The following is a 14739-nucleotide window of genomic DNA, read 5'->3' as shown; positions in this document are numbered from 1 at the left end:
CAGATGAGGAACTGAGGTTTAAATGACTTATCCAAGTCACAGATGAGGAAGGGGCAGAGTCCAAATTTGAACCTTGGCAGTCCGCCTCAACCCCCAGGCTCTGTGCTAAGTGCTTTTCATGTTTTATCTCATTTAATCCTGTGAGGTACGTATTATTGAGACAGGCTGGGACATGTGATCTGGGACCTGGGACCCTTTACTGCAGTGCTTACACCTGGACAAAATACAAAGAAACTGTAAGGGACTAAAAATAACTGCGTGCATGCAGTTGGGGCAAATTATAGAGAACAAGATACAAACGACCAAAAACCCAGCTGCCACTTCGGAGGTGTCGGGAGCAAAAGCAAGGTACTGCGCATGCCCCCTGCACACAGCACTACCAAAGGGGTGGGCAGACCACCTAAGCCTGACCCTCGACCCGCCCCTACCCTCATCCCTTATAAGGAAACAGCTCGCCACCCACCTGGGGAGCGAGCTTGTTTTCACTCCCCCTTGCTGCAGCAGGGGCCCCAATAAAGCCTTGCCTGAATTTCTTGTCTGGCCTCTGATCAATTTCTATTGATTAAGGAGGCCAAGAACCCTGGCAGGTAACATCATTATTCCTAATTAAAAAAAAAAAAATCCCTTCATGGTCCCTACATGTTCAATGCCTTCCAGTCTTTCCCCTGCATTTATGTATATTTGTGTGTATTTACATATTTATGTATTTATATATTATTTTATTATGTATTTATATATTTATGTATTTATATATAGGTCCACATACTCCTGTCATTATCTCCTCTTCTTCATCTTCATTTCCCTCTATTTTTTTTAATATTTATTTATTTGGCTGTGTCGGGTCTTAGTTGCCACAGGTGGGAATTTTCCTTGCGGCACATGGGATCTTTCATTGCGGCGCAGGCTTCTCTCTAGTTGTGGCATGCAGGCTTAGTTGCCCCACTGCATGTGGGATCTTAGCTCCCTGACCAGGGATGGAACCTGCGTCCCCTGCACTGGAAGGTGGATTCTTAACCACTGGACCACCAGGGAAGTCCCTTCATTTCCCTTTATACTGTACATATTACTACCTGAATTTATTATTTATGTTTTCTTTGGGTTTCCCATCTCTGCAAAACAGAGCTTTTGATTACTGTTGACTTCCCAGTACCCAGAACAATGTGTGGTACATAACAGGCTCGCAATAAAAATTTAAATGAATGACTTGTACATGGTATTGGGTAGCTTTGTGTGCCTGTATTTGAATGAATAAAATCATTCTGTACATGTTCTACTTTTTAAAATTTAATGTCCTGGATTAAAAAAAAATCAGTACATAGATCTAGCTCATTCTTTTTAACAGATGGATATCCTGTACTGTGGACCTAGCACCCTTTATTTAACCTGTTTCCTATTTAATTAATCCACATTTTTTCCAGTGTTATCTCTAACACAAACAACATGGTAATAAACATCTTAGCAGGTGCCTTTTTGTGCGTATGTGTACCTATTTCTCTAGCATGAGTGCCTAGAAGTGGACTTGCTGGGAGGAATAGTATATGCATTCAAATGTCCATAGATAACGCCAAATTGCCCTCCCGATATCCATTCCTGCCAGCGCTGGATGAAGGTACACAGCAGGTTTTCACACATCTTGCACCAGATTGGATATTATCAGTCTTTTAAACTTTTTGCCAGTCTGACGGGGGAAAAGGAACCCTCACTTTACAGATGAGGAAACTGAGACTCAGAAAACTTTAGGGACTTTCCCACGTGATGGGCTGCGATTTGCCACTTGATGTGTCCGACTCCAGGGAGGACGGGCCAAAGGTGGACACGGTCCTCTATGCTAGGAGTCTTCGGGCACGTCTGGTTATCTCTGGGCCTCGAGATGCCGGCAAGCTGGCCTTCCTCCCCTCGCCAATTCTCAGGCCCCTTTGGGACAGCCAAACCCTGGCCCTTCCCGACTGCCAGCCAATCCAGGGCCAGAGACGACCCGCCCTACTGCCTTCACGGCTCCGAAATGGCGACCAGCGAGATGGCGAGGCCACGCCCCCTGGGAGGCGGGGCCTGAGTTCAGGCCAGAGCGATGGATACCCGAGCCAAGTTTGAAGTCTGCCGGCAGGCGGGCTCGCGCAGAAGCAGAGAGCTTGTGGCGTCGCAGGTCGGGAGGAGGAGCACCGAGTGGAGGGCTCGCTTGCCGGGGCCGCCCGAAAGCGTCTTCAGTGCGGGCGCTGGGGCCGCCATCTTAGATGGCGGGAGTAAGACGAGAAAGAGCGTGAGAAGCGAAGGCTTCCCTGCCGCTCTTCTTGGGCCCCGAAGAGGGCCAGCTGGCCGGGCTTTGGGGTGTGTGCCCTGAGGCGCGGAGTGCGAGAGCGACGATGCGAGGGCTGCCCGGGGCCCCGTCCCCTGGGCTGGGGACGCGCCGAATGTGACCGCCTCCCGCTCCCTCACCCGCCGCGGGGAGGAGGAGCGGACCAGACGCCACAGCCGGACGACTGGACACAGAGGCGGCCGGGCTCCCTCAGGTAGGCTGCAGGGCCGGGCCCGGGATGCCGGGGGAGCCGGGCGGCGGCGGGGCTGAGGGGGCCGGGTTCCCCGGAGGCCCGGCCAAGGCGGCGCTGACGGAGCGGCCCCGCGGCTGCCGGGCGGAGGGCCCGGGCCAGGCCGCTGTCACCCCGGGTGGCGCTGGGCGGGCGGGGGCCCTGGGGCCCGGTGTCATGGCCGGCGAGCCGAGTTCCCGCATCCCCACTCAGGTTTCCTTGTGTTTTGGGGAAACGTGCCGGCACCACCCCTGTACCCGGTGCACATTCCTTATATTTTGGCCACGGGAAAAACCGCCCAGAGCTGTCTCGGATCTGTGTTGTCACTCAGATGGGCTAATGTCTTTTTGGCCGCGGAGTGGGGGACCCGGGCTTGCATCTTCTCTCAAGTAAGTGACACCCTTTTCCGGAAGATGAGAGCAGTCGGGGACGGGAGGAGGAAATAGGTCGGTGCCCCACCACAAAGGCATAGGGGCCTCCCCTTGGGTCTCAGGACTCTGCGGGTACTTAATGAGACATTTGCGATGCTTATACTGACGGTTGGCCCCGGGATGCTTTGGAATGAAGATCCAGGGCTCTTGCGTGTGAAGTGAGAGCCTCCAGGACGCTTCATTTCTGCAGCTGCAGAGGCTCTGCAGAGCTAGTCGATGCCCAGAGAGAGGAGTTTGGACATCAGGAGAGGCGAGGCGGCTGTGTTCATTCATTGTTCTTTTTCAGGGGCTCTGGGTGTGCCTCCTGGTATTCATTCTCTGGTGGGAAGAATGATAGGGTCTCCTGTGTCTCCTCGAGATGTGACCGGGTTCTAGAGGATCACCCAGTCTAAGTAGGGAATGGATTCAGCGCACGTTCATCATTTCTGCCTGTTTCGTCCTCTCCGGGCTGAGTGGAGGGAGTCTGCCCTCTGTTAGCTCCCGAGGCATGAACACAGTGCGCTGTGATTGGGATGGATTTACCAAGTGTCTTGGGAATTTGGAACAACTAGTTTTGCCTGGGGGAGTTGAGGAAGCTTGTAGACTGGAGGGGACTTTTGTGCTGAGGTTTGGGCTGATGAGTAAGTGCTCATCAGGTGAGGAGGAGGGGAGAGCATGCTAAGTTGGGGGAACAGCTGGTACAAAGGCACGGAGACGTGCAGGAGTTTGGGGAGCAGCAAGCAGTCTGGGGTGCAGGAAGGAAGTGGTGGGAGATTAGGGTCTGAAACAGAAGTTGGCTAGCTTGTGGAGGATCTTTGTTGAAGATAGTGAACTAGTTGATTTAATTGGGATTATTTTAAACGAGTGTTGCTAATTCTCTTTTCTTGCTGATAACTTTATTTCCTCCTTCTCTTGATGTTAAAGCTGATAGTAATTGCACAGATTGACTTTGTTAAACCCAGTTAACATTTTGATAAGGGCTTTATGTCAAATGTTTTGTACTTGCACTGTGGTGAACGAACTGAACTCACATTCCTAGGGATTCTTGCAAACGTTTCTTCTAAAGTTACACTTGCTAACAAAAATGTTGATTTTATAAATGTAGTATACTCTACTGATACTACATTTTCAGTGGCTGTTGACAATGTAAACCATGCTCCCCAGTCATTTAGAAATTGGCAGATGATATGAAACATCTGAAAAATTGTAGAATGCAAGTGAGTATTTTTGGTTAAGTAAATGTTTTATATAGTAAACTGTTTCTTTGGATTGATTCCGTGGATTCCAATTCTGTTATAAAGTCTTTAGCTCTAGGAACATAATTTTCCCCAAAGATCTGTATTGTGATTAATGTTTATGCTAAAGTGATTATTATGGTATTAACAGACTTCATCTAGCAGTTCCTAAATCTTTCTTGGGTTGTGATGATTATATACCACTGAAGAACCTTTTGGCTTGTTTTCACCCTTATCGCTTCAAGGGATAAGCTGTTGAAAATGCAGCAGAGACGTTTGAGCCAGTTGAACGCTGGATACTTGGGAAAATTAACCTGTTACTCTTTCTGTTGTAAAAGCTTATCTTTTAGGTATGTGGTGTTTGTGATGGTAAGTTGTAGTGGAACTGCTTAGTCTTGTTAAACTCTTGTCAGATAGTTTAAAAGATGTATTTCACTCAAGCCTTCTACTTTGAAGGCATACACATTAGAACATATTTTATGGGATTTGGTTTAGCAGAAGAAAACAGTGAGAAGCAGGTTAAGCTGGTCACTTATGATGAAAAGTATCTAAAAGATGAAATGCAGAATGGTTAAACATTAAGTATTGTATTATAACTGCTTTGAGACTGGTTGCTTTTAGTTTAAAACATGCCGTTTGTGAAATCCAAAGTAGGAGTTTGCTCTGAAGATGAAACAACTTCTTGGAAGTTGAATTTGACTTTTCCAGAAGCACCAGATTATTTATTAAATGGAAAATATAATTAATAACTTGAAATTACTATTTAAAATAGCCTGTTAGTAGTAGGTGCATGATTCTATCACATTTTAATTCCAGATAAAACTTTGTTAATAACCTATTGCCTAAAAGTAGAAAAATGTTACATGGGAGAGTGCTTTTGTTTGCATGTTAACATAGTAGGCCATACATAATAATCCTGGTTTTGGGAGAAGCTTGTTAGCCAAACAGCATGCCTTAACGTTGACTTGCAGAAGAGAATTTTAAATATTGCCTTTGAAAGGCAGTGGACTAATGTGACAGCGGGACGGGAGTTAATGAAACCACAAAATCGAGCTTTGATTTATTAAAAGGTCTTCTGTTTTTTAAATTGTGCGTGTCATGGAAGTCAGTTCTCCATAACAAATGTCTGTAGTTGGAAAATTGCTCACCTTGGCTAAATTAATTGGGAAATGAAAGAACACTTGGGTTCATTTAGGATAAGGTTGTTTAGGATTTAGGTTGGGGTGTGTGTGAGAGAGTGTGTTTATATTGATGTATGTGTCTGGATGTATAAGAATGCTTATTTGCTAAACTGACCAGGTTGAAAATGTGATACTAGATATTTGTGTTATAATTCAGTTAGTATTTCTGGTATAGGGCTTAACTACCTTGCCTATAATACTCAGGATAGTAATGTCTGGGTATTTTATTCTTGCCTTAAAGTTGTGAGTAAAAATTCCTTAATTACATATCAAAGTTTTCATCTTTAATTTTACAGTGGTTGAGTCATTCTGTTCCTCCTTTTCTCCGAGAATACTTGTGTAGCTCGCAATGATTTTAGTAGTTAACTTCAGATGTGTTAGCATTTCTTCTAAAACTACTCCTAGAATGTCAGTTTAACCAAGGAAAATGTCAGATGGGTGTTGTTCCTTTGTTACTGGTTTTGGCCCAAGCTATCTCAAGTCTCTTTGGCAAATCACTCAAGAAGTGTGTTAATTGCTTCACATTCCAATCAGTGCACATAGTTTTTCTTGAGGAATACTTGACACAGAGTTTTATTTTTAGATCAGATTCTAAGGGATTTTACTGGGTGGGGATTAACAGCCATAAAACTAGTTTGGAATCAAAACCTTTGTGATTTAGAAATTGTTTACATTTTTGGTTAATGAATGGGAAGCTGCAGGCAATGACAGTGTTTTAGGGAACCAAATATGTCTAATTGCTTCTGAGGACCCTTGTAGACTATACCGATGACATCTTTCTACCTGTTGGGTTTCACTTACTATCATCCAGTAGCAAGAGTAAGTACATCTTTACTGTTGTAGTCAAGATGTTGTTTCCTGTTTATTTTCTTCCAACCTGCTAAGGAAGGCAAAAGTAGTCTGATTTCTGTGAAGCTACTTCTTTCTAGGCATCATATTTGGACAAAGTATTTACCTTTTTCCACCCATAAACATTTCTGATGGAAGAATCAGGCCAGTTAATGTTTAACTATGTTAATAGGTCTTTAAAGTTATGACATTCTTAATCTGGGTTTTATGGAGGCATACTTTTCAATCTCAGATAGCTTTTAACATCTGTCCTTTAGCTAGGTTTGGGGTAGATGAAATACTGAGTTTTCCTTAGAAGAACATGATTCTTGTTCTCTGTGGCAAATCTCATTAGGAAGCTCAGAGCTTTTGGGAGAGGCATTTCCCTGGATCCAGATAGATCATTCAGAAAGGAACTCCCATTTGCGTTTAAGAAAGTTTGTTTACAGTAGAAAAAACTAGAAAAAGTTCAAATGTACTACAATAATAAAATGATTAAGTAAACTGTGGTACAGCCGCTTATGGAGCCCTGTGCTTTTCATTAACTATGGCGTATATGAAGCATTTATGACACGGGAAATGCTATATCCGAATGATTACAGTTGTGTTAAAAAACAAAACATAATACAATGGAATATTATTACTCAGTAATAAAAAGAAATGATGTACTGATACATTCTCCAATATGTATAAACCTTGCAAACATTATGTTAAATGAAAGAAGCTAGTCAGAAAAGACCACATATTGTATGATTCCTTTTATATGAAGTGTCCAGAATAGGCAAATCTGCAGAGAAAGTAGATTAGTGGTTGCCAGTGGCTGGAGGGAGTGGGCAATGGGCAGTGACTGTGACAGGGGTTTCATTTTTGAAGTATTGAAAATGTTCTAAAATTGATTGTGGAGGTGAATGCACAACTCTGTGAGTATAATAAAAGCCATTGAATTGTACACTTTAAATGGGTGAGTTGTATGGTATGTAAATTATATCTCAAGCTTTTTAAAAAAACTCAGAACCTACCCATAGGAAGAAAACACATGTAGATGTTAACAGTGGTTGTTAAACAGTAGAAATACGGATAATGTTCCTCTTTATACTCTTCATATTCTCTGAATATATTGTTTTATAATAGAAAAATACATATAATAAAGTTAAATTCTATTCATGGTGTGGGCCCTTATGTCCCTCCAAACATTCAGTCACTCTCAGATTACATTGACAACTATATTTTTGAGCTTCTTTCACCTGTTTTCTACTTCCTCCAGATTAGTTCAGGCTTTTATGCTGTATTTGCCTTGACTGTTGTTAGAACCTCTGAATTGAACTCCTTTTTCTTGTTTCTTCCCTTTTCACATTATTGCCAGATTCACTTTTTAAATGTGTAGAATCTTAAAAATTAAGTTTTATTAATTTTTTGTATAGATAGTACAGTCACATGCTACAAAATTCAAAGGATACAGAAAGTTATGCTGTGCAGAGTAATTCTGCTTTCCCCTTTGTTTCCCAGATACCCAGCTTTTTTTCATGGAGGGAAATATGTTATGGGGTTCTTATGTATCCTGTTTTGTGATGATACAAGAATATACAAGTGTAGATGTGCTGGCCTTACTTCCTTTGGCAGATTGTCCAGGAGTCTCCATTGCTTTTCAGACTAAGCATACAGTTCTTGCTTCTATGTCTTGCTAATGTGGATTCCTCTTACTATCTTCAGTGGAATTCAGAAGCCATTTTTTTAGCACCTAAGTAGGTGCAGCAGGCTAGTGTGGTGGAGGGTGAATTAGGCAAGCTCCTGCCTTCAGCGACCTTATCTAATGAGGAGAGATTCACAGGATTTCCTCACTTTTATCTGTTCCTCTTTTAAGAGTCATTTTGGACACCATCTTCTAAATATCATTTCCCGATCTTTTTCTCTTCTTCTCACTCATTGTTTCCTTCTTTGAACCCCACCTGAAAACCCTTACATTTATTTTTCTTATGGTCTTTATCATATAGTCATTTGTGAGCTTATCATCCCATTAGGTTATCAAGTCAAACTAATGCTTTCTAGTCAATGTGCAAGTCCTTCTTTATTGATATTTGTGAAAAAGTTTGAGAGGCTGAGGGATCAGGCCTGTGTGCTTTGGTGAAAGCATTGAATCTAAATTACCATATTTAATATTAGGTTTTATAATAAGACCTTTTATTTAAACTTAACACGGTTTGTGTATGTACGTTTTGGTACCATGCACTGTAGACTTTATATGTATGTATTGTGACGTATTGATATTTTATTAAAGTATTTGTTTACCTCTCATCTTTTCTCAGAGGACTGTATCTTAATCATCTTTGAATACCCAGAGTTTATCTTAAATCATCTTCGAATACCCAGAGTTTAGCACAGTGGCTGGCCCCCCTGATTTCAGTTCAATTTGTTGAATGTAAGGTGCTAAATGATGTTTATTGAATTGAATTTTTTGTGTAGATGTCTTACATCTATGGCTAAACTTAAGCTCCTTAGAGCTGAGCCATGTCTTGTTTATAAATCTCTAGTTCTTAAAAGTTTCTCTGGATTATGTAATAAACATTAATTGCATGAGTAGAGATTCACAGGTTAATCACCTGTGGATTTAGTTCCTTCCTACTGCCCACCACACACAAATGCTTACCATTAAAAGGGTATACTACTTACTAAACTCATACTCAGAACTTTGTAACTTAGGACATCTGTTGAAGGAATTAGCTTGTTTAGCTTTCCCTTCTATTTTGCTTTATCAGTAGAGTGCTCTGGGTTCTCACTGCCAGCTCCTTAAGGACATTTGCCTGCTTTGACAGCTTGCTGACTCATTGGTTCAAGCCACTCTTGCCATACTGGCTATTTTCTTCTGCATTCATAGGCTTTATACGTGGAGGAAAGTTTTAGCCAGAGAGAATGAGGGGATAAATGATACTCTTCTGCCTTCCTTGATCTTAGTCTGGACTGGAATTAGAGAAGTGTGAATGTGAGAATAGATATGTCCTTCATGACTAGTATTTATCTAGCTGTCTGACAATGCAAAATGGGCCCTTTAGGCTTTTTTTGGGGGGTGGCGGCAGTGGTGGTGGTAACTTATACAAAATATAAAATATACCATTTTAACCATATTTAAGTGTATTATTCAGTGGCATTAAGTGCATTCATAGTGTTGTGCAACCATGACCACTAACTAATCTTTTTCCAGAACTTTTTCATCATCCCAAACAGAAGAACCCTGTAACAGTTATACAATAACTCCTCATTCCTCCCTACCTCCAGCCTCTGGTAAACTCTATTCTACTTTTATCTGTGAATTTGCCTAGTCCAAGTATCTCACATAAGGGGAATCATACAATATTTATAGTTTTGTATCTGGTTTATTTCACTTACTGTGTTTTCAGAGTTCGTACATATTATACTGTGTGTGAGAATTTTATTCCTTTTTATGGTTGAATAATATTCCATTATGTGTGTGTGTGTATGTGTATGCTCCCATGTGTGCACACATAAAATATTTTATTTATCCATTCAATAGTTGATGGGCTTTTGGCTTCCACCTTTTGGCTTTTGTGAATATTGATGCTATGAACACTGGTTTACAAGTGTATCTATTTGTCTCTGCTTTTATTTCTTTTTAGTATATACCCAGGAGTGGAATTGCTGATCATATGGTAATTCTGTTTAACTTCTTGAGGAACTGCCAAATTATTTTCCACAGCAACTGAACCATTAGATATTCCCACCAGCAATGCATGAGAGTTTCAATTTCTCTGTATCCTTGCTAACACTTGTTATTTTCTGTTTTTTGATAGTAACTGTCCTAATGGATGTGAAGTGGCTCTAGGCTTTTTTCTTACTGCTGATTAGATCGAATGGTCAAACCAGAAGGTTAGGAAGTTGGCTGTATTTGCATCTGATGGACTTTTTCCTTCTTTATGAATGTATTTGCATACAATGTTCTTGAAAGAGATAAGTTAATTACACAATTAGTGACTCATTTTTTGAAAAAAAAAGTTTTCTGGTAAGCTGGTACATATAGTTGTTGTAGTTACCTTCTTTGTACCCTCATTTCCCCCCGCGCTTTTTTTTTCTTTAATTTTCTTGGCGGCCGCGTGGCATGTGGGATCTTAGCTCCCCAACCAGGGATCAGACCCGAGCTCCTTGCATTGGAAGCGAGGAGTCTTAACCACTGGACCGCCAGGGTAGTCCCTACCCTCATCCCCTTTTAATCTAAAATGTGTTCAGTTAACCTGTAAACGATGATTTCAGTTAATCCTGGGTGGTAAGATATATTAAGTGAAAAAAGTAGGGTACTAAAATATGTACCATAAGATTCCATTTTTATAAAGAAAAACATTTACATGCGTCTATTAAAATGCTACCCCTTCAAGTTCAAATATTACAATGAAATTATTCTTTATTGTCTATCTCTTCCTCCACTCGAACTATAAGTGACCTTTTCATGCTCCGAATTCTTATAGTTTTCTTAAGAAGTTACCCCTCTCCTCCCCCACCCATCACCACAAAAAAAAAGCTGTCACATCTTGTTGTAGGCCTCTTTGTCATCCTGAAAGCTCATAGCACATAGTCAGTCTCTGGGAAATGATGATTTTTTTCTTTTACTTTAAAAACTCTTGGAAGGCAAGGGCTGTCTTTCTGAACTTTATATTCTTCGAAGCAGCTAGCAGTTGAAATAGATTCTTAGAAATCGTTAAATGATAGTGTTTCTTATACTTTTCCACTCAGTTCTCTGCCAGGTTGCAGTATACGGAGAGGCATTCTGGTGCTTTGGATTGTATATATCAGTACTTTTATGTGGTAGATAGTGATTCAGTATCCATGGAAAAGAATTAGGATAAATATTGTAATTATAGCTTTTCTCCATTAATATTTTATTCTGAATTTAAGCATCTAATTTTGTGCGAGGTACTGTACTGGATGATGGAGTATAACAAGATGTAGGAAATGCGTATAGTTCTTTTCCTTAAGGCATTCAGACTTTGGTGTATAATTACATAGGTTACATTTTCATATTTGGTTTTTTTGCTCCTGTGGCAAAGTAGCTGGGTATAATTTAGGGCTTTAATGAATTAATGGTCTAATTTACAGAGACAACTTCTGCACATGTCCTTGTTTTAAGAAAATTATTCTTGAAAAGTTGATTTAAAATATTTTCTGGGAAACAAGTGATACTATCAGTTTTACAGGTATACCTTATTGTAGTTGTAACTAGTTCTTAAAACAAGCAAGGTGATTGATTACCTTTGGGGGTATCATTGAAGACTAGGGAATCTTTCTGTGTATGAAAGCCATTGACTCCAGAAGGAATTGTAGGAGAAATGGCCGAATCAGATGGTTACTTCTTGAAATAGCTTTGGCAAGGTTGTAAACCTGGAGGAGTACCTCCTATCTTGAGGATAAATCTCAGTGTCTGCCCAGTTGAGAGATGCCAGTGTGCAGAATAGTGGATTCACTTATTTTATATTTCATGTCTTTATTTTTGAGGAAAGTAATGCTGTTTTTTAAGTCACTTGTTGATTATGCAGGACTTGCCACTAAAATTGATGCCTTTTATGTGGAACAGAAATTATTGGTACAAGGTTAAGTCAGTGTTTCCAGGCATTAACTTATTAGCAGGGTGAGATGTCTGCATGGTTTTTATTTCCTCTCCTTCCCCTTCCACTGACTAGGCGTTTTTTACTTCATTATTACCCAGCCATCAGAATGATCATTCCTAAACCATGTTTTATTTGTGCATTGTATTGATATATTTTCATGCTTGTGTTAATGGTTTTACTTTGTAAATGGCTCTGTTCATTTAAAAATGAGCAGTTGCTGCCTAAATGAAGAAGCAATGACTGATTTGGAGATGAAAAGTAAAACTTGGGTTAAAAAAGAGTTCAGACAAAGTGACTTAAAATGAAAATAATGAAAAACTAAGAGTTAAAAATAAAATTGGCTCCAGATGTCTTTCATTGTGGAACTGATTGCTTTAACATAATTGTTTGAACTAGCTGATTAACTTGTTTTAAAAAGTTAGACTCTTTTAAAAAGTTAGACTCTTTTCTAAACTCGGGCAGCCCTGCTTGCTAACTATTACAAGGGTAGAGTATCACATTTTTTCATGTTCGTGTATGCTGGCCAGTCATCTGATGAAGTTACCAGTTTGTGGTCAGAAATTGAGAAAGAGGGGTGAGGAAACTCAAAATATTGACACACACACCACCTTGCAGTGCATCAGAGTGCCCTTTTGAACTGGTTGGGAAACTGTAGCTAAGCCATTTCCAAACTAGACATATTATTGTTTCCTAGCTTGGACAAGATGACATTTTATTTAAGTGTTTGAGTGTTTCTGTTCAGCAGAAACTTTTTATGTGCGAGGGTGGGTTTTTTTCCAGTGTTGTGTGACCAACTGAATTAAAACGAAACAAAACAAAACACTTAATCCTTAAAGGAAGCTTGGAGTAATCTTGAAAAATTGATCACCCAGTCTCTCAGATGGACCAAGGCTGGATTGAACAAAGGGATGAGCTTAAAGGAGAAATGAAGAGTGAAGTCGCATTATAAATACGTTAAAATACGAGTAGGAAATTCCCTGGCGGTCCAGTGGTTCGGACTCTTGCTCTCTCACTGCCCAGTGTTCAGTCCCTGGTCAGGGAGCTAAGATCCCACAAGCCACCTGGTGCGGCAAAAACAAACAAACAAAACAACCAAACAAAAAACGAGTATTCAACTATGTTTTTGCCCTGCCAAGAAAAGTGTTTTAATAATGCAGGCAATTTTAGCCACCATTCCTCATACTGAGTATATGTTCTTGTGAGATTTTGATTGCAGTTGAAGAAAGTGAATCTATTCTTTTGTCATTCTCAATTCTCCCAAGCCTTATAGTTTGACCATCTCACAATTGAGTGTGATTGTTTTGTCTAAAGATACATTTTTTAAAAAAGGTCCCTAAAGATAATAGCTTACCTTTGTTGATTTAACTACTATATGCCAGGTTCTTCTGAGAGTTTACCTTAATTCATTTAATCTTCCCATCAGCCTGAAGATGTAGGTACATTGTGATCCTTATTTTAAAGAGGAAGAAACACAGAGATAGATGGCGTAAATACCCTAAGTATAGACCATCTACTTAAGGAGAGATTAAAGAGAGAGAGATTTTCTGGGTTAGTTTTGACTTCATCCTACATCCTATGAGCACCTTAGAATTTAAATTCTAGATGTGATGCAAACTTACTGTTATTGTTAGGTTTCTGGGAATGCCGTCTGCCTTATAATTTTCTTTATGACTTAGAGTAGTTCCATTTCCTTCTTATAGGCCTTATATGATTAACCCCACTTCATCCCTGTATTACTTCTTCATCTAAATTATAAATTTATTGAGGGCCAGGATCAAGTCTTAATCAAATTTGCCTCTTCCAAGTACTTACTTTTCATAAATCCTTCAGAGGTATCCCTTCTGAAGAGTTCTTTCCTAAACTTTTTTTGACTTGAGTAGAAATAATTACTTCCATTACTTTTTTTCTGTAAGATGATAATCCCTTTGTTATGACTTTGTATGTGAAAACTTTTCTTCAAATCTTACATATTTAATTTAGGGATTTAGTTTAAAATAGCACTTTAAGAAGTATTCTTCTTGGGGCTTTCCTGGTGGTGCAGTGGTTAAGAATCTGCCTGCCAGTGCAGGGGACACCGGTTCAAGCCCTGGTCCGGGAATATCCCACATGCCATGGAGCAACTAAGCCAGTGTGCCACAACTACTGAGTCCGTGTGCCACAACTACTGAAGCCTGCGCACCTGGAGCTGGTGCTCTGCAACAAGAGAAGCCACCGCAATAAGAAGCCCATGCATCACAGTGAAGAGTAGCCCCTGCTCAACGCAACTAAAGAAAGCCCGCATGCAGCAATGAAGACCTAATGCAGCCAAAAATAAGTTAAAAAAAAAAAAGTATTCTTCTTTCCAAAATGTGTTTCTCTCCACCACTAATCAATATTTCATAAAGTTCTAGGAACTTTTAATCACTTGTATAAAACAATTGTGGGCTCACACTGAAGCCTTTAATCTAAAGTTTGGAGTGATTGGGGATACCCGTCTAATGTTTTATCTTAAACATTTACCATTTAATGGGGAGACTTCCCTCTCTGGACAGTCTTCTGTGCAAATTTTGCCAGTTCTTAGGGGAATGTTTAAGATGCTTAGAATTTTATATGATAGGTAATACTCTGAAGAGTGAGCTTAGTGGAAAGATTTCTGAAATGATTTATTGGCTTTTGTAATTTTAAAGGTTCATTAGACAATTAAGTAATCAAAACTGAGTAGATACAAGTCTTTGGAATAGTGTTAGTGTTCTGATCAGAATGGCTGTTGGAGTTATTAAAAATAAATGAACTAAGTTTATTTCATTGCTACCATTTCTCCTACTCTATACTCTTAGCCTGTTTTCAAATTTTCTGATTTACCAGGAAGATACAGAGTTAGAATATTTTAATTAACTGATAAAAATATAAATTGACATATACTTCAAATAAAGTTGTATACCATATATAGTTAATAGAGCTACTTCTAACTATTT

The 14739-nt window shown here is 40.0% G+C and overlaps 1 protein-coding gene across 3 annotated transcripts in view; it reads left to right on the top strand.

Annotated features, from left to right (window-relative positions):
• Window positions 1-2153: 2153 nt before the first annotated feature.
• The window catches only part of RAF1 (Raf-1 proto-oncogene, serine/threonine kinase), a 72285-nt gene continuing 59699 nt past the window's right edge, over window positions 2154-14739 (top strand). For all 3 annotated transcript variants that reach the window (XM_059940410.1, XM_059940408.1, XM_059940409.1), the window contains exon 1: window positions 2154-2507. The gene's annotated coding sequence lies outside the window, so the exon portion shown is untranslated. The remainder of the gene's footprint in view (window positions 2508-14739) is intronic.

This window comes from Balaenoptera ricei, chromosome 11, assembly GCF_028023285.1.
Source record: "Balaenoptera ricei isolate mBalRic1 chromosome 11, mBalRic1.hap2, whole genome shotgun sequence".
Taxonomy (NCBI): Eukaryota; Metazoa; Chordata; class Mammalia; order Artiodactyla; family Balaenopteridae; genus Balaenoptera; species Balaenoptera ricei.
Note: the sequence above shows the minus strand (reverse complement) of the source record. Positions and strands in the feature narration are given on the sequence as shown.